Raw genomic sequence first — 26,185 nt, 5'->3', positions numbered from 1 at the left:
GAAGGGTGACATATTCAGGAATGCAGCCACTGCCTTCATGCTGCACAGAAGTGTCATCAACTTAAGCCTTCTGCACCAAAGTCGAGAGCGCTACCTGTTGCTTCACTGACACTGCACTAGGCACTTGGAAATCACTGGTGGCTCAGCTGTCTGCCAGAAATGTTGCTATGTAGCTGCTGTCTCCACCCCCCCTTTTTGGTGATTCGAAACTGCCCCCCTAAAAAAATGCATAGGTAAATTTCTCTCAGAAGTTTGTGCTTAATATGTTTAAAGCCTTGTCGCATCTTGGCAATCCTTGGTCTTTGTAAAATAAATAAATAAATAAATAAAAGAAATTAAGAACTCAAAAATACTTAACCTTTGTATTTAACAGAGCACGCTGAAATCCCTAAACAAACATTTTAGGAAGGGGTCTGAAACATAAAAAATCTTCCATGACCATGAAGAGGGAAAATCAGAAGTTGCTTTAAGTGGCAGGTACGGAAACATCTGAAAAGCACAGAGCCTACACAAGTTCTGCAGAAAATGTGCCACTTCATCTCCCAAAAACAGAGGTTAAGATGTCACACTTAAAGCCACCTACACACAGTTCACAGACATGGGTGATGCGAGTTAGAATTACAGCTGCACTAATATTACAAATGTAGAAATTAGCACACAGATACTGTGTAGAACCCCCCCCCCCAAAAAAATACCTCTCAACTGTCCATATTTTTGCAGAATGTCATGATTTTTGCCTTCTATGTTTGGTCTATTCTGCATAATGTGCTTTTCTGACAAATCACGGAGGACTGAAGTCCTTAAATATTGGCATACATTTGAGTTTCAGAGTTAGTATTATTTAGAAAATACATGTTGACACAAGTCCTGTCATTCTAACAACTTTCCAAGCTTATAAGGGGTAATATTTGAAGTCTGTTCCTATTCTGGGGCCTTTGCCCCCCCCCCCTGCATTATTTCAGTATTTGTCCAGATTTCTTGCGCTAAGAGGTTGAGAGGTATGCCTCCCCCCAAATGTCAAGTTGTTTGAAGGGAATGTTTTCATGTGTATCATATTTAACTTTAACTCATCTAGTTGTACTATAAACTGTTTATAACAGGGTATTTTAACCAAGTGTAGGAAGCCATTTTGGTTTTGCAGCAACTTTGCTAAGTGTTTGATCGGGCCAGTGTCATTTCTCATTTAGAGCCAAAACTAAAGCTCCTTTCTGATATCAGTAGAGGTGATGGAGACTAAAATAAAGCCTTCTTCATTATCCTCAGAAGAGGTGAATATAGCTTTTATTGTGGATTCACATCCATACCCTGATTGATATCATATGTCTATAATTTCTTCAGGGTCATCAGATTTTCCTTCAGAGATTGTAACATTTTCTAATAATTACTGTACAGGAGGCCCTTATTCCCTGAAAAGAGAATTACTCTGACATGATGAGGCTCCCATACTTTAGAATAGACTGTTACCCCACCAGTGTTTGAGATGAAGATGTTACAGAAGTGAGCTGTCAGCATTATTATACTCCGTGATGCATTGTTCCAAAATGTGCAGACCAGTTATGTAGGACTTCTACTGATGATTAGGTTATGCACGGTAGTCAGAAGGCTTGACCACCTAACTGCTGCAGTGAAGCTCTGTTCAGCTAAGTTGAAGTATACTTTGCATGTCTTACTTTTTTTACTCTTCCACTCTGTTGGGGATCTTAGTAGTTTATAATTAGTTGATGTTGCCTTGCTAGTGTACTTTGGTGCATTTTCTGTAGCTTGATCTAGAAAGTGAATATTTGCTGAGTATGTTTCTGTCTTTTTATTTGGCAGCCCTAGTTTTTTGCTGTTTCCTAGAAAGAAAGAAAAAAGGTCCCCTCTGCCTTTGAGTGTTAAAGTACTAATTTCCTTTTTCTACGTACTTTTTGATATTTCCTATTATAGTTCTTCTGGTTTAAGGAATGGACAAGACCTCACAGTTTAAGAAGTGTGTGAGATGTGAACACAAGCTCCCTCCCCACCAAGACGCACATGACAAAATTCTAACTTACCTGCACCAGAAACTTGAACATAGACTGCCTGTGCATCATTTGAGTCTCAAGCTCTGACTGATAGTTGTGCTAAATTTGTTTTAAAAGGATTTCTGTCCGCTTTTTCAAGACCTGCTTCTGCTGCCATGTCTCCCTCTCCTTCCACACCTTCTGAAATGAAATGGGAGAAGAGAAACGCTAGAGATGGAAAAGAGAAGGATGATTGAGAAGGAGGTCAGGAAACAGGGAGAAAATAAAGCTTAGAGAAAAGGACTGACAGAGATCCTCTGTGCTCTCTCTAGAGGTCAGTCAGATCTGAAGACCCCAAGGCCTTCAGCTAATTCAAGTATTCCAGGATTGGTACCACTTTAGCTCTGGTCTCCATCCTTAGTGGGCCTCACTTCAGGTCTGACCACTAACATTTGCATGGATATGCTGGACCTACTCTTATCAGCAGTGCTAAAGTTGGGTCAAATAATTCTCCTTTCATAGTCATTACCTTGGAACCTGAGTTCTGTCTAGAATCTTCTCCTCATAGGGTCCAAGCCATCACCCATATTGACTCAGATCATCAACTTGCCCATGCCTGAACCCAGGAAGCTGCCTTCTTCAAGGTACTGTGAAGTCTGCCAAGAGTATAAAATAGGTTTAGACCAGCTCATGAAATCCTTTCTGAAGGCTCAGATGGATCTAGGGATCATTCTGCCTCCCTCTGTCATGAGGGCTGAGGGACTAGCCCTTATGGCCCCTTACTGTTTTCGTTCCTCCTCTGGCTCACCTTTCATCGCAAGTGCCTATGGTTCAGACACTTTCCCACATTGCTCCATTGGTCTGGCTGATACTTTGATGTATTTGACTCCAGTTTCCTCAAAGCAGTGTCCTTCCTGCAGCCTTGTCATCAGGGCAGAGGGTCTGGAGCTGGGGTCCACTTTGATGATAGAGCTGTCCCTGTATCTTGGTGCCTCTGCTTTTGACAGCTTGGCTCTGGTCTTAACATCTGATTCAGCTGGGTTGGCAGTTGGTACAGTGGTTTACCCTAAGTTCTCAGATCCAAGAGGTCCTCCTGTGAGTTGTCCAACATTGGCATCTACATTCGATGTTGTAGCAAGGCTATTGACTCACTTAGGGGCAGGTTACCCTGCTTCTGTGTCTGATCCATCCATATCCTCCCATTTTTCTGGGATTTCAGTCTCTCACGAGCTGTTCTACAGCCTGCACCATTAGGCCTCAGGCAGGCCCAATCCAGGGGCTCACATATTATCTTTTTGTCCCCCCCCAGCCTGTCCCCCCTTAGGAGGTGCACAAGAAGAGTCTGTGGAAGAGGAAGGACTTGGATTCCCTAGAGGAATCTCTCACAGAAGACTGACACGTCTGAAGGGGAGGATTCCCATAAATCTGCCCTGAGAAGATGTCTCCTTTTGAGATGGGGTGGTGGAGCTGCTAAGGCCTTTTCCCTGGAGTTGTCTGTCTTGATGCATTTGGTGTGAAGTCCAGCCACATCATGGGTATGTCTCCCAATAGATTAAATTCTCTGTCTTTGCCCTGAAGGAATATGGAGAGAACCCAGTGTGGTGGAGCCAATTCTCTGCAAACCAGACAAAGCTCCCCCATTTTGCTCAACTACACAGATTTTCGCAGAATGTCCAGATTTTTGCTGAATATTTTTGGTCTGTTTTTCATAAAATTGCAGTATTCTGGCACATTAGTGGTAAATCATTCAAGGTTTAAGTTAGAAAATATGATAGACATTTGAGTTTCAGACTTCATACCCTTCAGAAAAATTCATGTTAATGCAAATCCTGTTGTTCTATCAACATTCCAACTTTGTAAAAGCAATATTTAAAAATTGTCCCTATTTTTGGGCCTTTGTACCACTTTTATTTATGGCTTTGTCAAGATTTCTTGCTCTAAGAGGTTGAGAGGTATGGGCTCCCCCACCAAAGGACAGGTACTTTTTGGAGTAATGGTCCCTCTGTGGATGCTGTTACCATCACTGCAGTTACGAAGGAAGAGATCTCAGAAGACGGCGCTTGAGTTAATCCCAGAAACAGGGAGTCACAGGTATTAGAGCAATTTGACAAGCACGTTTATGCTTCAGTCACTTTTGCCCTCTGTGTGCTGAATTATTTAGCACATCTGACTTGACTTCAGAGGGGCTTTATTTCTGAGGTGTCTACGCCAGTGGCTTTTCAGCCTTCATTAAATTTTTTGCAAGTCTTTGTGAACTCAGGCACCATTCAGACATCTCAAATATTTCCGTGTGCCTCTTATCAAATGTGGTGGATGGTTTGGCTCATGCTGTAGGCACAGGCATTGCAACACACCATCATGCTTGGGATACGCCTTTGTAAGTCTGCCGATTGCTTCATGGCTTCCTTTTTAAACACTGGACTGAATTATGTGGTTGTAAAGTTAAAGAAACTGGCTAGGAGTGAGCAAAACTGCAACATGTCTGCCATGGGAGTGCACTTTTTCACCCCTGCAAGGTCTTTCTCTAGGAACTGGAGGTAGGGAAAGATGATGGTTACATAAATTTCAACAGGTGGCCTAGAGCAATACTGGCAAAAGTGCCCCGCCTCCAGGGCAGAGGGAATAACTTCAGTGGATGCCACCTCAAGGGGCAGGATGGCTTGCAATTTCAGGGCTTGAGATAATCGTTCTCAATGAAGCCCTTTCAGCACTCTTGAAAATTTGCTCAGCTGCTGCACTCTGGAGGCATTTGGGGGAGGGGGTGGTTAACTCTCCACTCGCAAGCTTGGGAAGCAGTCACATTGTACACCTGGACATTGAGAGCTATTTCCAGAGGCTGTACATTCAGTTTTGTCCAGATTTGAAACAAAAATCCTTTCCAAATGTTCTACCCCACCAGCAAAAGGAAGCAACAGCAGAGATCAAGAAGTTACTTACAAATGGAGTATTTTTAACTAAGTTGTATCTGTTTTTAAGTATGATACGTGGCAGTCTAACAGATACATAAATTCTCCATTTACTTGCATTATCCATTTCAGGGATGTTCATCGTGTTTCACTGTTGCAGTCATTACACTTGGATTATCCTGCCATCAGGCGGTCCCTCAGTCAGCCTGAGTTCCAAAGTCTTTGTCCGGCATCAGTTGCTGTCGCTTCTTCCCTGACGTCAGTGCGACAGGGGTGTTTAAGATGCAGCTGACGCCATTTTCTTCAGTCTTTCTTGCCGCGCGGTGCCTGAAGCAAAAGCAGTTTGCAAGTGCCGGTCGGCCGACTCCTGAGCTTTTCGAATTTCAGAACCAAAGTCTTCAATAAAGCTAAGTACCCCATTGGGGAAACTTTTTCTTGCCTCAGACCGATGTCAGTAAAAGTTAATTGTATTTCTGTGAGAAGCAAATACCTCATAAGGATTTTCATTCTTACTGTATTCCATGCCTAGGCCCAGACCACGACGTCACTAGTTGTCGGTTTTGTGCTAGATTTAACAAACGCACTATTAAATGTCGGTTTGATTTTGCTCGGCATTATTTTGGCCGAAGGTTCAATTACACCATGCCGTCGGAACAACCGATGACCGGAATTCACAAAAAATGCAAGGACAATGATGAGGACAGGTATCTGAGGTCCAAAACTGATGAAGCCTCTCCTAGGCCAGTCGCCAGTTCTCAGTGAGGTGCTTTCGCAGCCTCTGACACCCACTACCTCAGAGCCACAGGCCACCTCCGACTCCCACGTGGAGACAGCTAGGCCTCTGGAAACTCAAGGTATTGGGCCTACGGAAACTAATCCCTCAGATGGGTCCGCAGCCGCTGAGCAGGCATCTGCTTCTGAGGGTGTTTTCAGACCTTCACAGCTTACCATCAAAACAACAGCCAAATCTAAAACTCTAAAGACAAAGAAACAAGTACAGCATTCTCCTGGACAGTCCTCCATGCCCAAGAAACAGATGATCAAAATGGCCGAAGACCTAATTACTCTGAAAAGGCCTAAGCAGGATACAGACTGATTCCTCTGACCAGGTTTCCATTTCCTCAGATTCCTCTTCAGACCAGGGATACTCTCTACTCCCCTATGAGGACTCTGATGCTGAAGAGTCTATCCCTTCAGCCTCTGAGGATTACTCTTTTGGGGAAACTTTACATACCATGGGGGAGCATTTTCATTGGGAGAGCCAGGATTATTCTGAATCCAAGAAAAGGCTCAGAGATTTTCTTTTACTGCATCAGCACAGGCCCCTAGCTATTCCACCTGTGTTAGATATTGTGGATGATGTGTTCTCCGAATCTAGTTTAACCCCTGCTTCTTTGCCCCCAGCACCAGTCAAGCCAGACAGGTACTATAGAGTCACTGACTCTCACAAATTTCTTTATAAAAACCCTGCTGCTGACCCAGAAACTATTTCCCAGGGTCCCAAAGGGGTTAAGGCTTCCACTGCTAAAAATCCAGTTCCCTCTGACAGGGATTCTAGAGCATTAGATAGATGGGGGAAGAAAGGTTCATAGGTTCATAGATTAGTACTAGGCTAACTGCTCCCTTCCATTTAATTTAGCCCAATTAATTATCCCTTGTGAGGCTCAAACCCTGCACCTTGTGTTTGTAAGGCAAACACCTTAACCATTAGGCCACCCTCCCGACAAGTTTACACTTCTGCAACTTTAGCAGTAAGGGCCTTAAATTGCCAGTTCCACATGCTCAAATACCAGCAATATTTAATGTCTTGAAAATGAATACTAGCTCAGAAGGACCTGACCATAAGGAAATGCAGGATGTATTGCATGTAGCTGAACAAGTGGGAAAACATACTCTGCAATGTGGTTTTGATTCATTAGAGGCTTCTTGTAGAGCCGCAGTTACAGGATCTGTGATTCGAAGGCATGCTTGGTTAAAAGAACAAAGTTTACCTGATCATGTTAAGGCAAAATTACTGGATGCTCCTTTACAGCAAGATATCTTGTTTGGTGTTTGGAGGATAAAGCAAAATATATGCAGTGAAGGATTTCTTACAAGTACAGCCTCCTAGATTTAGCAGAAACTGACCTTCTAAAAATTGGTCCTTTCCAGTGTCAGACAGACCACAAAGAGGCAAATACAGACGCCCAAGAGGCAGATCTCAGCCCCAAGGCTCTTACAGACCACGAGAGTGGGGTGCTTCAACCCCAAAAGGAGGAGAAGACAAGTCACAACCTTATAGGAAACTGTCCCAATGACTTCCCCTTTCAAATGCCAAGCACTTACCTTATGGCAGCTCCTTTAGGGGGGAAAAGCACTTTTTCCACAAAATTGGCATACAATCACCCAAGACAAATGGGTACTGAATATTGTGTCTCAAGGTTTACAGGTTCCACTTTCACACTCTACCAAGGCTGAAAGGAATGCCAGACCTGCCACAAAATCAATGGGCAGAGGCGCAAAAACAAATTGCAACCCTCCTGGACATGAGAGCTATTCAAAAGGTACCGCAACAGGAACAAGGACAAGGATTTTACTCAAGACTTTTCTTGGTCTCCAGAAAGGACAAAGCTTGGAGACCCATAATGGGCCTATCTATTCTAAATACTTACCTGGATATTCCGAAATTCAAAATGTTGACTCTACAGCAACTTCTTCCCATGCTGGGCAAGAAGGCTTGGCTGGTTACTTTGGACCTCAAAGAGGCATACCTGCATGTCCCTATCAGACAAAATTGCAGAAGATACCTTATAGCTGGCACAAAGCATTACCAATTCTCTGGACTGCCCTTTGGATTATTTACTGCGCCCAGGGTCTTCACAAAATGCCTGGCACCAGTGATTGCATTTTGCAGACAAAAAGGAATTCAAATATATCCTTACTTGGACGACTGCCTTATTCAAGCAGAGAGCAAGGACATTCTACTAATGCATCTGGCGTTTGTAAAAAGATTGCTAATGGGCCTAGGGTATACAATAAATGAAAAGAAGTCAAAACTAGTGCCCTCACAAGACATAATATTCCTGGGTGCAAGCTTAAATACAACTGCCCAGATGGCTTATCTCGCGCCAGACAAGCAAAGACAACTGACTCGGTATTTTCATTTGATGGCAGCAAAAACCCAACTCCCTGCAAGAAAAATTCTGCAGGCCTTGGGGTTCATGGCGTCCTGCATACTACTAATACCATATGCCAGACTGCATATGAGGAAGTTACAATGGTGCCTAAAAAGTGTTTGGGCTCAACACTGTCACAGTTTGGAAGCAATAATGCCACTCATTCCTTGCCTACAACAGGAGTTTTGATGGTGGGCACAGGCATGTCACCACAACAAGGGACAGCCCTTCACTTGGCCAGGCAGACACTAACAACAGATGCATCGGATTATGCCTGGGGAGCACACATGGCAGGAAAATGTATCCAGGGCAAGTGGGCCGCAGAACAAATGCATCTCCACATCAAAAAGAGATGCTAGCTGTACAAAATGCCCTGACAGCTTTCAAGGACCTTCTGCATCCAGGACAACTATTACTAAAGACGGACAATACCACAGTAATGTGGTACATAAGCAAGGGGGCACACATTCCTATCCCCTATGCCGACAAGCCATGACTTTGTGGAACACAGCACTGACCTATCAAGTTCATCTGCAAGCACAATTCCTGCCGGGATAGAAAAATACTCTGGCAGACGACTTAAGCAGAAACATCATGGATCCTCACGAGTGGAAACTAAATCCACAAGTATTCAGCATGATAATGCAAAAATGGGGGTGCCCAGACATAGATCTTTTTGCCTCCCCTCTGAACTGCCAACTACAGAAATTCTGCACAAGGACTTACCACATACAAACATGGAAAGTGGATGCTCTTTCATTCAGCTGGAAAACCCTACAAGTTTATGCCTTCCCTCCATTGTCTCTCCTTTCAAAGGTACTCCTAAAAGCCAGACAAGAGAGGCCAAAAATGATCCTGATTGCCCCGTATTGGCCACACCAGCACTGGTACCCAGTCTTAAAGAACTTGGCTCAAGGCCCAGCATGGATTTTACCTCAAATTCTTCACCTTCTGACTCAACAAAACAATCTGATATTGCACAGCCAGCTCAAAACCTTAAATCTGGCTGCATGGCAGATAACTTAGCCCAGCAGCCAACATCTCTAAAGCTGTTATAGATGTCATTTTGGAGGCTAGTAGGCCCAGCACCAGGAAAGCCTATTCAGAAAAGTGGAAGAGATTCTGCACCTGGAACCAGGCTCTAGGCCTTGACCCTCTTATACCAAATATTCCTCAGATATTACAATACTTAACTGCAATGCTGGACAAAGGCCTTTCCTTTTCATCAATTAAGATTCACGCCTCTGCCATTTCAGCTCATTACAACACGGATCCTCCTATTTTCTCTCATCCATTACTAAGACAATACCTCAGAGGGACTAAAAACATAAGACCGCCCCGGAGACCACCAACACCAACTTGGGACCTTAACTTCGTCTTGGAAAAATTGACTTTACCACCTTTTGAGCCAGCCAATTCAGCAGAACTAGAATTTTTGTCATGGAAAACTGCTCTGCTTCTGGCAATAACTTCAGCACGAAGAGTCTCAGAGCTACAGGCATTAATGGCAGTGGAAACTTTCATCAAGACATGGTTTCCTTAAGAACAAAACCCTACATTTATGCCAAAGGTGGTATCCAGTGTGGCTCTTAACCAAACTATTCACTTGCCAACATTTTATCCAAATCCCCAGAATAAAGGGGAGAGGCTTCTGCACTCATTGGACATACACATGCAGCTACGTTTCTACTTGGACAAATCAAAAGCTTTCAGGAAAACTGAACAACTGTTTGTAGCATATGCTGCAGGATCACAGGGAAACGCTATTTCAAAGCAGACTTATTTCAAAGTGGATAGGACACTTTATCCATTTCTGCTACACACAACATGGAAAAACAGTGCCTAACAACATTAGGCCACATTCTACCAGGGCACCAGCCACTTCAACAGCCATTCTTAGAGGAGTACCAACCAAGGATATTTTGGAAGCTGCAACTTGGAGTTCAGTGCACACTTTTACCAAACATTACCACCTGCCTCTTTACTCTAAATCCAGAGCTGGCTTTGCCACTGCAGTGCTGCAGGGCCTCATAGCCACTCCAAACCGTTTATAGATCCAGCCACCCAGTCTCAGCTTTGAGAGTCAACCCAAGTGTAATGACTGCAACAGTGAAACACGATGAACATAGTACAGTTTTGCACCTACCATAAATGTAGATGTTCGAGTGTATTCACTGTTGAAGTCCAGGTTTTACCCTCCCTCCACCCCCACTTTCTTAGCTGGGACCTATCTTTACCTTTCTATCCTATACAACCTATGTGGTGTATTTGCTTGTACCTGAAGGTATTGTTTTTTATTTGTCATGTATGTTTTATTAGCAATATGTATTGTCTACCTATTTGGGGGCACCTGACATCTGGGGCAAGAAAAACTGAAGAAAATGGCGTCGGCTGCATCTTCTATACCCCTGGCGCACTGACGTCAGGGAAGAAGCGACAGCAACCGACGCCGGACCAAGACTTTGGAACTCGGGACGACTGCGGGACTGCCTGACAGCAGGCTAACCCTGGTGTAATGACTGCAACAGTGAATACACTCGAACATCTACATTTATGGTAGGTACAAAACTGTACTTTGTGGGGGAGTCCCTGCCTGTTCTGGGAGACGGTGGATGCAAAGCAGTGAAAGTAGTACCAGGCAGGGTACAAGCACACACACACTCGTACACAGAATACAGCCCAGTGGGTAACCTGTAGGTTCACTGGTTTACTTATAGCATGTCTTTTGGAGGTGGAGCATCCAACAAAAGCCCATAAGGTCAGGGAGCATATGCAAATTATGCAGAACAGGTACACCAGCCAAGAAACCAACTGAAAATCTTGTTCTGTGAGGCAGCTGTGCTAACCAGTGTATCACTGGGACAGAGAAAGATTTTGCTGTATTATAAGAAGTTTTTGTGCAATGTATGGCCATTGTTACACGTGACGTTAAAGTTTGAGTTAGAAGGAAGTAATTTGTATTGTTAAGAGTTGTATTTTGTTAGTATTTCATGTTTATAGCTTACATTTTTATCATGTATATTTAGTATTTGCATTTGCGTTGTAATGTTATTTTAAATATTAATGTAGGCGTAAATAGCACAACTTAATGGATAGGTGAGAATAGGGAGTGAATAGTAATGCTCCAGTCCATATGCTGAAGCACGGAATTGTAATTTAAGTATACTTGTACCAGAAATGGATAACTTCCGGCTAAACAAAGAGAAAGTTGGCGAGGTCAAAAACATGAATGCTTTTGTATAAAACACTTGAGCAAGAATGGTTTTGTTATTTACGAAAGAGATGTTACTGTTATATAAAAGTTTGAGGCATCATTAGTGCTTGAGCTGCATTTATGCATTGTAATCAATAATAGTAATGTAATTGCAACAGGGAGTACAAAAATCTTGTGGAAGACCAAGATTTAGCAGACATAATCTGAAATAAAATGTCTGCAGGCCAGATGTACTGTTATTCTAAGGTCCAAACTCACATACTCATTCATAGCTATTTTTGTACTAATCTGACTGTGAGGCCTCAGATATTCTGAAGTCCAAACACGGATGTAACCAATTGCAGCTTTTTCTATATTGGGGGATGGTTAAGAGGCTTCAAGGTGAACTGTATTTTTTTTCTTGTAAAGGATAAAAAAGTGAGTACTCTAAGCAATGAAACAAATCACTAAAATATATATGTATTTATTTAAACATTGATTTAATCACTTTTGCTTAGTTTTCCAAAAATGGTTTTAATACCATATTTACTTCATATGAGTGGAACTTGCTAGTGCCCATTGGAGACTGCAGGGGTATATGCAGTAGTCTAATATTTTGGTTTTAATCCTCTTGAGGTGGGAGTTCCAAATCTATTTTTGTTAGCACATCTGTAAACCAGATAATATTATGTGGAGACTAACAGTCAGCAAACCCTGTAATTTTCACAAACACAGTACATGTAAGCTCTAGTAGCCTTGTCAAGTTTAAAGTATACAATGTATGCTGTTTCTATTTGAGCGCTTTCTATTAACATGCACACCTGCAAGGACCCTAGTTCCCTTTCCTGCCCACCTGTTCCACCAGTATCTTACCATGAGGTGGCAGCAGAACTCCACGCCGCCTCTCCTACAAGCCAGACATCCCACCCAGTCACAGTCCCCTGCCGCTATCAGGTGATCTAGAAGTCTGATGAAACGTTTTTGTACGTGAAAGCGCTCACTTTGGATCCTGTGTTTTTTATTTCATTAAAACTTTTTATGTGTGTCCTGGAGTTCTATTTTCAGCTGTGGCGAGCCTCTCTTGTTTCCTCTGCATATTTTGATCAAGTCTCAAGGGGCACCTTACTTGCAACCATTTAGTTTGCTATTGGATTTCCATTTTTAAATATGCCTATCCTACCTGGTTAGTTCAGCCGCATGCTTCCCTGGCCCCTCATGTAGTGAGCACACCGGTAAGGCTCTGTTTCCCCATTTACAAGTATTGTGTTTTAATTAGACTTTTTGCTGTTTAAACTGTAGGCATAAAATGAGTAACAATGAGCCTATCTCCTTGTACATTTAGGCTGAAACTGCTGTTAAACAGTAGGGTTCATTACTCGAACAATTGCTGTTTAAAACTGTTTGAAAAACTGCTGTTTAATCTGTAAGATTCACTTCTCGTACATCCAAGGTCAAAACTGCTGTTGAACTGTAAGGTTCATTACTCATACAATTGCCATTTAAAGCTGCTTGTACAACTGCTGTTTTTACTGTAAGGTTCACGTATCCTACAACTGCTGTTATAAATGCATGCCCTGTAATTAACCGCGTACGACTGCAGGGTGTTTTCCACTTATTTATTATTTACTGTACTTAATTTTAAAAATAAAACATTTGCATATATCATACTATATGCCCCATGAAGTAATAACTGGATTAGCTGCTTACTTCAGCAGAGCTCCGGTTGAGCACTATTACAACCTTCTTATTATATAGTTTTTTTCTCCTTTAGCAAGACACCTGTAGAGCGTTGTTGCAACATACTTATTTTTAGCCGTTGCTGTAGTAGCATGGCTTTCCCCCAACAGCATTACAGATACAAAAAGGTTTTGGCGCCAAGTGTATGTACTCTGTTTCAGCGTTTAAACTAACAGCACACCAGACAGACAAGCCTGCCTTAGTCCCAGAAATTGCCATCAGCTACGTCATTTCTGCTGTCAGCTGTACAAACATGCCAAACTGCAGAATCCCCCAACTGCCCGCATTACAAGTAATGCGAAGTGAACAGCAAACTGAGTTGAGATTATCCGTAGCTGTATTGCACTCAGCTTGTCTAAGCAACTGAATCTTGGCTGCATCTCTGGTTTTGAGTTGAATCATACGAATATTCCACAGAAAAGCTGTAGTACAGTTACTTTTCCAGTTGCATCAATAGCTATCTCCTACTGTGTGATATCTTTGTGGTGTGTACAAGGCTAAGAGTCTCATATTTTCTGAATGTAAATGCATGTTCCATGTTTAAATTGTATTATTTGCCTTGATGTTACCAGATATATATAATGCTGCATAGGTGAAACTTGGGTATAGTGTACTGTCCTGTAGCCACCCTGCTGTCCTACACTGCTGCTATCACAAGCCATTTTATAGGCTATCCTGCCCCAAACCTCCATACTCTCACACACACTCATTCACTAACACCTCTATTCTCCCTTCCTTGCCCTCCTCCAGTCACTCCTCTCACCTGGCACACTCGCCGCTCACACGCTCGGTCCTTACTGACATCTATTTCCTACGTTCTCCTGCCTATATCATTGAACCCTATAGCGCAAGTAGATAGTAACTACCTTCTTTTCTGCTTTTTTTTCAGCTCGCACTCCCTAATCTTCCAAGCCCCTGTCTTCCAAGACGCAACAAAAATATGCTCTGCAGTGTTAACACCTCTGCTCAGAGCCAAGGATTTCTGTTTTTCCCCAAGAAAAACCCTGTAATTTTCACAAACACGTGCATGTAAGCTCTAGTAGCCTTGTCAGCTTTAAAGTTTACAGTGTATGCTGTTTCTATTTGAGCTATTCCCATTAACGTGCACACGCAGGGACCCCAATTCCCTTTCCTGCCCACCTGTTCCACCAGTATCTTATCATTAGGTGGCAGCAGAACTCCATAACTTCTCTCCTACCAGCCAGCCAGCCATCCCACCCAGTCACAGTCCTCTGCCGCTCTGCTACCCCCCTCTGAGCTAAACAAACTAGCAGTCTGACATTCAAGTCTAGAGCCAGTCACTCTTAAACTACTACATAGGGCCCATACAGACTGATTAAAAGAAAGTGTATGTTCATTTACTGTGAAATGTATAAGCATATCTCATATAGTTGACTAAACCTGCTATCTACATTGCTATAAACATTCATTTATAGTTTTTCACTCACCTCCACTGGGGCTCAACCTGCTCCGTTCGCCCTATGGGCTCACTCCACTCACCTACCCTGCTCCCCAGTTCCCACCCGCCCCCACTGCCTGTACATTTATTCCTCCCAATCCCTCCAAACATGTCCTACCATCCAGTCACACAGTACCTCACCCACCACACACACTCCAACTTGATAGATCCCACCCACTTTAACAATACCTCCTTACCTCATCACACCTACTGCACCTAACAGCCCTAGTAATCTCCCTCACCTGTCGTACATTTCTTACACAACTCCCCAATCCCTGCCATACCCCAGCCTCACATTCCACAGCCACTTCCCAGCCTACTTCCACACCAGCCTTCAGCTCCATGACTCCTGTCCTTTACTCTTCTAACCCAACCTTACTATTCAGACACAAAATCGTACCCATTTCTTCCTCACCCCTCCAACCTCGTCACAAAAAGACTACCCTCTTCAACCCCTCCAACCTCATCACAAAAAGACTACCCCCTTCCACCCCTCCAACCTCATCACAAAAAGACTACCCCCTTCCACCACTCATACTCTCCATCTACATTAAACTACCTTATTCTCATTCTCCACCAAATTTCCCTCTCACTCTCCGGTGACATCCATCCCAATTCAGGGCCCACTTCCACCACACAAATCACAAACACCCCTCCCATACACTCTCAAGCACTCAAATCCATTTGCTTTACTACATTCAACCCCCAAAGCCTTCAAAATAAAATTCCTAATCTCCATGCCTGGCTCTGCCACAGTCACCCTGACATAGTTAGCCATCTTGGAGACCTGGCTTAAACCCTCCATAAAAGGCAACAAAATTCTTCCACCTATCAAATGATTTGCAATGGCAGACTTGCCAAGAAAGGTGGAGGCATAGCTATTATCTACTCCTCCACTCATACAGTTACCCTATACTTTAGTCATATCCCAAACTTCGCCAAAGCTGAAATAACCATATCTCTACTAAAGATCAATAACCATAAGTCCATATGTATAGCTGCCCTCTATATGCCCCCAGGCAACAATATCACAATACTCTGATATCCTCTCCTGGCTTTCCTCTAATATTAACAATGAAACCTATATCCTAGGTGACATGAACATTAACTGGGCCAATATAAACTTTCAAAGCCCTTTTCAGCTTCACCCAACTCATAAACTTTCCCCCAGACCTAACAAAGATGGGTCATCTGGCACAATCATTGACTGGATCTTAACATCCCATCACAATCTCATTTCAACTGCCGGAATCCTTCCAGACCCTCTGTGACCACCTACCAGCCTTCGCTGACCATCCCACATCTCCTCTTCAAAAGCAGCACCACTATCTTCCAACTCGCAACCTCTGCCACTTCAACCCTCAGACTTTTTCCGAATGTCTAAAACTTACTGACTGGACCCCCCCTAAGAACCCTACCCCTCGACACTGCCACTAACCACTTCAATGAAACTTTAAGCCTACTCAACAAGCACGCTCCTCTAAGAACCAAATGTGTAAAAGTTAAAGCCTCCCCCGGCTAACAAAAGACAAAATAATTATGCTCCAAAGAGATAAAAAGTGGAAACAATACCAAAGAAACAAAAACCCTAACTCCCTACTTGAATTCAAACAACTCCAAAACACCATAAAAAAAGAATAACTAGAGACAGCAAAGCATACTATTCCAAACTTCAAATCGAGCACTCAGCCAACCCTAAAAAATTCTGGGACACATTCTCCTCCACCCTGGAAATAGATAACCCCTGTCCCCCAAACCCAACCTTACTGACCTTGAAACTGCCACCCAATTCAACTCCTTTATAGATTACATAGCTAAATTAGCCTCCTCTTTCCCCAACCCCTCCTGCTCCCCCACATCCATCTTATTACAAATCTCCTCTCTCCACTTTCAGCCTAAACCCCATCCCCACAAGTACAATAAAAAAAACCTACTCCACCAACTAAAACCTTGCCTCAAAGCACCTGATAAGCTTTCCTCAAAATAGCTACTGATAGCATTGCCCTTCCCGTTTCTATCCTAATAAACCGATCTGTACAAGAAGCCTATGTCCCTTCCATCTGGCATCATGCATACATCATCCCTCTCCGTAAGGGTGGTAAAAACACTGACGTCACCAATTTCAGGCCTATTACCATCCTTTCCCCACTTTCTAAAATCCTGGAAAAATTTATCCATTCACAACTAATACCATATTTAACACACAACAGTCTTCTCTCCCCACTCAACAAAGGTTCCGCCCTGGCTACAGTACCATGACTGCCCTCCTTTCCTTTCTCAAGACCATTAATCAAGCATGCAACTCTGGCAAACTCGTATCTACCCTGATGTTCATCGTGCATACAGCTGCAGTAATCACAGATGGGTTCTCTGCCGTCAGGCGGTCCCTCGGTCGGCCGAATTCCAAAATCTTGGTCCGGCGTCGGTTGTCGCTTCTGGCGTCAGTGAGGCCAGAGTATATAAGACACAGCCGGCCATGTTCTTCAGTCTTTTTGGCGGTGGCAGAAGCAGTTCGCAAGTGCCGGTCGGCTAGCTCCTGAATTACGAAAATTTTGGAAACCGAAGTCTTCATTAAAGCTAAGTATCCCGTTGGGGAAACTTTTCTTGCCTCAGACCGATGTCAGAAAAAGTTAATAATTGTATTTCTTGTGGGAAGCAAATACCGCATAAGGATTTCCATTCCCTCTGCATACCTTGTTTAGGCCCAGACCACGGCGTCTCGGGCTGTCGCTGCTCTACCTTCAATAAGCGCACTATTAAGCGTCGCCAACACTATTTTGGTAGAGCATTCGATTATAAAATGTTGTCGGACACTCCGACTACCGTTTTGTCCAAAAAACGCAAGGACAAGGACCGACACGCGAGGCCCGCGGTCCCCGCTGACACCACGCCAAAACAGGCTACACGTGGTCCGGTTCTCAGCGAGATGCCTTTGCAGTCCCTGATTACCGACAACACTGTCCTCTGTACCCGAGACCGTTGGGACCTCGGCCCTTTCCCAGACTACAACCACCGAAGCCTTTGCTAATGTTGAGCCTACTAATGTGGACAGGTCCACCTCCACCCATGGTGTCTTTAGGCCCTCATCTTCTTTTTCAATTAAGGCCTTTACTAAATCCAAAGCAGCCAGGCATCCCAAGAGGCCTGTTGTACAGGGCCCATCCCCAGGTCCCATGCCTAAAAAACAGATGCTTAAAATGGCTGAGGATTTAATTACTCTTATCAGAGGTTCTCAACCCCCTCCAGACAAGAGACCCAGAGTGGAGGAAGATTCTCCCTCTTCTGATCAGGGATCCATTTTATCAGAACATTCTGATGTAGAGGAACACTCTTACTCCCCTTTTGAGGATTCGGATGCAGAGCAGTCCATCCCTTCTGTATCCCCTCCTGAGGATTTTTCCTTTGGGGAAACCTTGCACACCTTGAGGAACACTTCCATTGGGAAGGCCAAGACTTTTCAGATTCTAAGAAAAGACTTAGGGAATTTCTTTGTTACCTCAACACAGACCTCTGGCGATACCCCGTTTTGGACATACTTGATGATGTTTATTCGAGGCTTGCCTTAGCCGGATTCTCTGCCTCCTGCACCAGTCAAACCTGATAGGTACTACAGAGTACCTAACTCTCACCAATTTCTCTTCAAAAGCCATAATGCTGACCCTGAAACCATTTCACAAGGCCCCAAGGGATTGAAGGCCTCCACTGCCAAGAATCCACTTCCTGCAGAAAGAGAGTCAAGATCTTTAGAATGGTGGGGAAAAAAGGTATATACCTCGGCCACCCTAGCCATGAGGGCCTTAAATTGTCAGTTTCATATGCTTAAATATCAACAGTTTCTGTTATCACAGTTAAGGAATAAAATGTCTCAACCTGAACAACCAGATTTGAAGGAGTTACAGGATATGATGCATAGTGCAGAGCAAGTGGGTAAGCACACTTTACAATGTGGTTATGATGCCCTAGAGGCCTCAAGTAGAGCGGCTGCTACAGGATCAGTCATTCGCAGACATGCCTGGCTTAGAGAACAAAACTTGCCTGATCATGTGAAAGCTAAACTTCTAGATGCTCCTTTACAAAAGGATGTGCTGTTTGGTACTAATGCTGAGGAGATACTACGGAAAATGGAAGAAAAAGCCAAATCTATGCAAACTGTCAAAGCTTTTACAGGTCCAACCTCCACGTTTTAGCAGAAATTGGCCTTCAAAAAACTGGTCCTTTCCAGCCACTGACAAGCCCCAAAGAGGTAGATACAGGCGCACAAGGGGCAGAGGGCAATCACAAGGATCATATAGAGGCCGACAATGGCAAACTCCAGCACCAAGAGGTGGCGGGACAGTGCACAACAATACAGGAAGCAAACCCAATGACTCCTCATTTCCATGCCAAGCATGTCTCAGCTGGCAGCACCTTTGGGAGGAAAGCTAGCATTATTTGCAGGCAATTGGCATATTGTCACAACAGACAAATGGATCCTGGACATTATAAACAGAGGCTACAAATTTCAATTTCACACTCTTCCAAAAATGTGAGGCATGCCAAACCTGCCACAGAATCAAAGGGCAGAGGCACAACTACAAATTTCAAAGCTCATAAGCATGAGAGCTATTCAAGAGGTACCTACTCACGAACAAGGTCAAGGTTTCTTTTCAAGACTTTTTCTGGTACCAAGGAAAGGAACCGACTGGAGACCCATTTTGGACTTATCCATCCTAAACACATTTCTACTTGTACCAAAATTCAAGATGTTCACATTACAGCAACTTCTTCCCATGCTGGGCAAGGAGTTTTGGCTGGTAACATTGGACCTCAAGGAGGCATACCTGCATGTCCCAATCAGACAAAGCTGCAGAAGATACCTCAGATTTCTTGCAGGTTCAATCCACTATCAATTCTCTGCATTGCCCTTTGGCTTATCTACTGCCCAGAGTATTCACAAAGTGCCTGGCATCAGTGATTGCCTACTGCAGACTTCAAGGGATACAAATTTACCCTTATTTGGACGACTGCCTGATCCAAGCGGACAGCAAGCACATACTTCTGGAACATCTGGCATATGTGACACGGTTACTGCATGCTCTGGGATGCACAATCAACAAAGAGAAATCAAGGCTAACACCATCTCAGAAAATAACTTTCCTGGGTGCCAACTTGAACACAAACACCCAGATGGCCTACCTTACGCCAGAAAAACAGGGGCAACTATCTCAGTACTTCAAAATACTAGCAAAAAGTACCAGGCTTACTGCAAGGAAAATCCTGCAGGCTCTGGGATTCATGGCATCTTGCATTCTTTTAATCCCATGTGCAAAGCTGCATATGAGGAAACTTCAGTGGTACCTAAAAAACCTATGGTCTCAACACAGTCACAGTTTGGAAACAATAATACCAATAATCCCATGTTTGCAAAAGGAATTTCTATGGTGGGCCCAAGCATGTCAAGCAAACACAGGCCTCCCATTATGCAAGCTTCAAGCAAAGCAAGTTATCACAACAGACGCCTCAGATTACGCCTGGGGCCATGACGGACAGGTGCATCCAGGGCAAATGGTCCCAAAAGGAAAAGCACCTTCACATCAATCAAAAAGAAATGCTAGCAGTAATAAATGCAATTACAGCTTTCAAGGACTTCCTGCATCCAGGACAATTACTAATAAGAACAGACAACACCACAGTAATGTGGTACATAAACAAACAAGGAGGAACACATTCATACCCCTTGTGCAGACTAGCCATGACTCTTTGGAACTTGGCTCTGGAATGGCAAATCGAACTTCAAGCATAGTACCTGCCAGGATTGGAAAACACGCTGGCAGACAATCTAAGCAGAAATATGACAGATCCACACGAATGGAAGTTACATCCTCAGGTGTTTACAGAAATAATCCACGCGTGGGGGAGGCCAGACATAGATCTTTTTGCCTCCCACAAGAATCATCAATTGGAAAAGTTTTGTTCGAGGACCTTTCATCCAAAGGCCTGGAGAGTGGACGCCCTTTCATTCAGTTGGACAGCATGGACAGTTTACGCATTCTCACCTCTGCCTCTTCTGCCCAAGGTGCTTTTGAAAGCAAGAGCAGACAGACCGAAGATGATACTGATTGCTCCAGATTGGCCAAGGCAACACTGGTACCCACTGCTGAGGAGCCTAACACATACTCCCCCCTGGTCCCTGCCTCTAATGCCTCTTCTGCTGACTCAGCACAGCTACAAAACTCTTCAGTCAGCTGAAAACACTCAATCTCGCTGCATGGAAAATTCCTTAACACCACAACAGACCCTACTCTCCAAGGAGGTGCAGGATGTCATTTTGGAGGCCAGAAGGCCATCTACTAGAAAAGTTTACTCCGCAAAATGGAAGCGGTTTTGTTCTTGGAATGAAAAAAGGCCAGGACCCTAGAAAACTGAACTTGCTTCAGGTATTGCAGTATCTAGCTGAGCTGCTGAACAGTGGACTTTCATTTTCTTCCATAAAAATCCATGCCTCAGCCATTTCTGCAGAATTCAACACGGATCCTCCTTTATTTTCTCACCCACTCTTATGACAGTTCCTCAGAGGGGCTAAGAATATAAGACCACCAAGGAAACAACCAATACCAGCCTGGGATCTTAATTACATACTAGAAAAATTAACATTGCCTCCTCTTGAACCAGCTGCCTCAACAGATTTGCAATATTTGTCCTGGAAAACTGCCTTCCTTCTGGCTATCACTTCAGCTCGTAGAGTTTCGGAACTACAGGCTCTCATGGCGGTGCAGCCCTTTCTCATTTTCCATCAGGACAGGGTTGCCCTTCGTACCAACCCATCATTTATGCCTAAAGTGGTATCCAGGGTAGCTTTAAATCAAGCCATACACCTTCCTACCTTTTACCCCAATCCTCAAAACAAAGGTAAAAGGCTACTACATTCTTTAGACATCCATAGGCAGCTACGTTACTATTTGGACAGAACAAAGTCCTTCAGGAAATCAGAACAACTCTTTGTGTCCTATGCTGTAGGGGCTCAAGGGAAGCCAGTTTCCAAGCAGACTATTTCAAAGTGGATAGGCCACTGCATACGGTTTTGTTATTCCTATCATGGAAAATCTGTTCCTACAGGCATCAGATCACACTCCACCAGGGCCACAGCTACCTCTACAGCCTTCCTCAGAGGAGTTCCTACCAAAGATATTTTGGAGGCAGCCACTTGGAGTTCTGTACATACCTTCACTAAACACTACCACCTGCCTTTATATTCCAGAACAAGAGCAGGCTTTGCCACTGCTGTTTTGCGGGGCATTCTGGCTCAACCCAGTTCTTCCTAGTACCTACCACCCTGTGCGTAGCTTTGGGACTCTACCATCTGTGATTACTGCAGCTGTATGTACGATGAACATAGTACAGTTTTGTACCTACCATAAATGTAGATGTTCGAGTGCTAATACAGCTGCAGTACAGGTTTCCCTCCCTCCTTCCCCACTTGGTAAAGGCATGGGGCCTAACAACCTCTTCATACAACCTGACTGGGTTATCCTTCTATGGTTTATTTGCTTGCAACCACTGATTTTGGATTATATTGCATTGCTTGTATTTACATATAAGCATAATTTATGTATTGCCTTCCTTCTGGGGGCACCTGACATCTGGGGCAAGAAAGACTGAAGAACATGGCGTCGGCTGTGTCTTGTATACTATGGCCTCACTGACGTCAGAAGAGAAAGCGACGACAACCGACGCCGGACCAAGACTTTGTAATTCGGCCGACCGAGGGACTGCCTGATGGCAGAGAACCCATCTGTGATTACTGCAGCTGTATTAGCACTCGAACATCTACATTTATGGTAGGTACAAAACTGTACTTTCTTTGACCTATCCAAAGCTTTTGATACGGTCTCCCACCCCTTACTCCTATCTCAACCTCTCTCTCTCCACCATAGCCTGGTTCTTTTACTACCTCTGTGAACGATAAGTCATGCTATGGAAATCCTCAACCTCTCCCTTCCTACACACCCCAAATGGTGTGCCCCAGGGTTCTGTTCTGGGTCCTCTACTCTTCAATATATTGATCAGTAACGATCACCGCACCATCCCTGATTCATCACTAATCTAATATGCAGATGATTCAATAATCATCTGCTCATCATACTCTCCCTCTTACCTGCTTCTAAAAACCCAATTAGCCTTCTCTAAAACAGAAACCTGGATACAAAACAATCACCTGGCCTTAAATGCAAATAAAACCAAACTGATGATTTTTTTTCCCCTTCTAGAAACTCCCCATCAACAAAAACTCATTCTCTATCCTCAGCCAGAACAATGTCCCCATTGAAATTGTATCCAATACTAAACTGCTGTGTGTTATCATTGATGAACATCTAAAATTTGACACTTGTATCCAAACCACCATAAAAAAGAAAACTAGGACTCCTGTACAAACACAACCACTACCTCGCCTCCTCCACCAGAAAAACCCTTGCCTCCTCCTACCTTCTCCCCACTCTTATGTATGGTGCTCCTCTACTAACTAATCTCCAACTCTGCCTATAATCCAAACTGTAATCCTGCTACAATAAAATTGGCAAATTCACTACTATCTCAAAAAAACTCGTCCTACCATTGCCACTCTCTCCATACCCTTTAATGGCTCGAACTACCCAATTACCTAAACTTTCTTAAACTTACCACTGCCCACAAGCTCATCTTCAAACCTGCCAGTTGTCCCTCTCTCACTGCCTCCCTAACCCACTACATTCCTAACCACTCACTCAGATCAGAAAACCAAAACATCCTACAGATTCACAAACCCTCCGACCTCCTGGTCACACCTTGTTATCTTGCTCCATATCTAAACTATGGAACTCTCTCCCTCCCTGCGCATTACCCCTAACCACATCAGCTTCAAATCTCTCCTATTCTCATATCTTGTTTCAAAATGGGCATGCCATGGTACTCTGCTACATAAATCTCTCCCCTAATCTATTCTGCCCCCCACCCCCTACCTCACCCAATTCTCATACCACTTCTTTGCCTACTACTACATTCCATTACCTACACAGGAACTACTGGGTACATTTCAGTTGCTGTGAAGAGCATGTTTGGCTAACATCAAAGATTGAAGCAGTACTAATTTCATGAACTTTAATCATACTTTGACTTAGGAATGGGATCCATTCCCGTCATGGTATTAGAAACCCAAAAGATTTGGAGAAATTAGAAAAGTCAGAAGACCTACACTGATCGACTGCATCACAATGACCATGAAACAATGGCAGACCACTTTGCAATTAAACCATGATAAAGGGCAAATTACCATCCCAAAGATAAAGATTCAAAGGGGGATATTCCAGGGTGACTCTGCCACCGTTGCTATTCTGCCTTGCCCTTAACCCATTAAGCTGTTTACTTAACAGCTTAGGCCATGGCTGCAATTTGGCTCCTATAAAACAAAGTCTAAAGACTTCTCATCTTCTGTTTGTCAATGATTTAAAACTGTATAGCTCATCAGATGAGGAACTGGAAGTACACCTGCAGGTTGTGAAAACTTTTTCAGATGATATTAGAATGAACATGAACAAATGCGTCTAAAACTTAGTAAGGAATACTTCAAAAGACTTGAATTAATCCTAAAAACAGCATTGACATGTAGGAACAAAATCCAAGCTGTAAACCAATTTGCTCTTCCTGTCCTAACTTACAATTTTGGAGTGATTGATTGGCCTCAGTAATGTTGGATAGATTAGATATTAAAACAAGAAGGATGCTTCATGCTCCTCAAATGATTTGTAAAAATAGGTGCATACCAAGATTATATTTCCCATTCCGAATGAGGGATGGGCCTCCTTGAAATTGATTACATGTATAGATCTGCAATCGTGGGACTCCACACATCTGCTGACCTCACAAGACCCAAACGTAGTGAAAGCTTTGAAACATGAGGAGAATAAATCTAAGATGACGTTCCTGCTTAAGTTAGCAGAAGCATATCAGCGTCAAGCAGGAATGGAAATTAAACCAGAAGTAGATAAAAATCAGGCAGCAGATGAATGTGCCAAAAAACAAAAGAAAGAATATAAGCTGAAGGATCGGATGAGAAGGCAGGAGTGGAAAATGCATAAATAAAGTTGCAAGTATAGAAAACTTCTGGAAGAACTTCATGTTGATTAGGAATGAATGCAGGAATGGTTAAGGAGAGGTGAATTCAAACCAAGAGATGAAAGGTTAATATTGGCAGTACAAGATATTGGGCTACGTACATGTTGATTTACAAAGTACATTGAAAATGGATAAATGGATAAATGTATGTTTTGTAAAACAGAACTGGAAACTGTCGCACACCTAGTTGCTGGTTGTGACATACTAATGGCAGAAGGACTGTATACTGAAAGGCATAATAATGTGGCAAGACTGCTGCACTCTGGATTGTGCAGACATTATGGTACTGAAGTGGCTGAAAAACACTGGAAACACGAGCCACAAAGCGTCATAGAAAATGATGGTCTACATCACATGGGATCACTGATTACCAACAGTTCAAAAGATGAGTGCTAGAAAACCGGATGTAGTTGTCCAGGAAACAAAGACAAGATAGCTTTGATCATTGAAATCGCCATACCCAGTGGCTACAGTGTCCTGCGCACAGAGAGAGACAAAGTTGTAAAATATCAGGATTTGCAACCAGAAATGAGAGCAGTGTGGAAGAAAGATATGCAAATAGTTCCAATTGTAGTAGGAGCAACGGGTCTTATAAAAAAGGATATGCTACCAATACATGCAACTCTGTACGAATTACAAGAGGAGTCATTACTGGGCACACTGTGGGTGCTGCGAAGAGCACTTTTGGCTGACATCGGAGTGAAACAATACTAATTTCATGAACTTTAATCGTACTTTGACTTGGGAAAGGGATCCAGTCCAGTCATGATATTAGAAACCCAAAAGATTTGGAGAAATTGAAAAGGACCATCTCCTGTTGCACTATGGCTAGCCCTGTTGAATCTTCTTGTATCTAAAAATTGTGATTTTATTACATCTAATATTCATTCCAACTATGAACATACAAACATTTTTTATCCTATTATCTGTATTTCCTTGAATGCATTATAAGTATTATGCCTCCTATGCATTACACTGTGTTCTTAGCTTGATGTAATGGAACATACTACTGTGTGTGTATATATATATATATATATATATATATATATATATATATATATATATATATATATATATATATATATTTGTAATGTACATATTTGTAATTTGTTATTGGAGCTTTTCTCCACGGGCCTCCACTGAAAATGGGCTCTTGGCCCAGTGGTCTTCCCCAGTCATAAAAGTAAAATAAAATAAATGTAATGCGAATAGACTGAGCTAAGTAGTAACTATGCATATTTAATATACGGAGAACATTTCATAACATTTCCAAAGCTACAGCTTCTATAAAGCTCAAAATATACTGTTAATAAAAGTAGCATCTGTTTATGTCTTTGCTGCATGAGCTTGAGAAATCAGATTCATGATAATGTAACACACCCCCTGACTATTGAGCAATCAGTTAAATATAGCATAACCACTGAAATTGTGGGAGCATCTGTAAGTACACTTTAAATAAAGGTAGGTTAAAACAATGGTGACATGCTGTGGAGTATGCAGTTGTGAGGAGGTAGACATTTTTCATATGTAACTTAACAGTCTGTTTATTGCATGAAATTGCAATTGCTTATTCCACGTAATATTGCTGCTAAGACATAAAAGTATTAACAGAATGCCATCTGCAG

The 26,185-nt window shown here is 43.0% G+C and overlaps 1 protein-coding gene across 1 annotated transcript in view; it reads left to right on the top strand.

Annotated features, from left to right (window-relative positions):
• ZNF622 (zinc finger protein 622) overlaps nucleotides 1-26,185 on the top strand; it is a 271,614-nt gene that overhangs the window by 227,760 nt on the left and 17,669 nt on the right. The window lies entirely within an intron of this gene.

Source organism: Protopterus annectens, chromosome 3.part0 (genome assembly GCF_019279795.1).
Source record: "Protopterus annectens isolate FY-2018-M chromosome 3.part0, PAN1.0, whole genome shotgun sequence".
In the NCBI taxonomy this organism is placed as follows: Eukaryota; Metazoa; Chordata; order Ceratodontiformes; family Protopteridae; genus Protopterus; species Protopterus annectens.
Note: the sequence above shows the minus strand (reverse complement) of the source record. Positions and strands in the feature narration are given on the sequence as shown.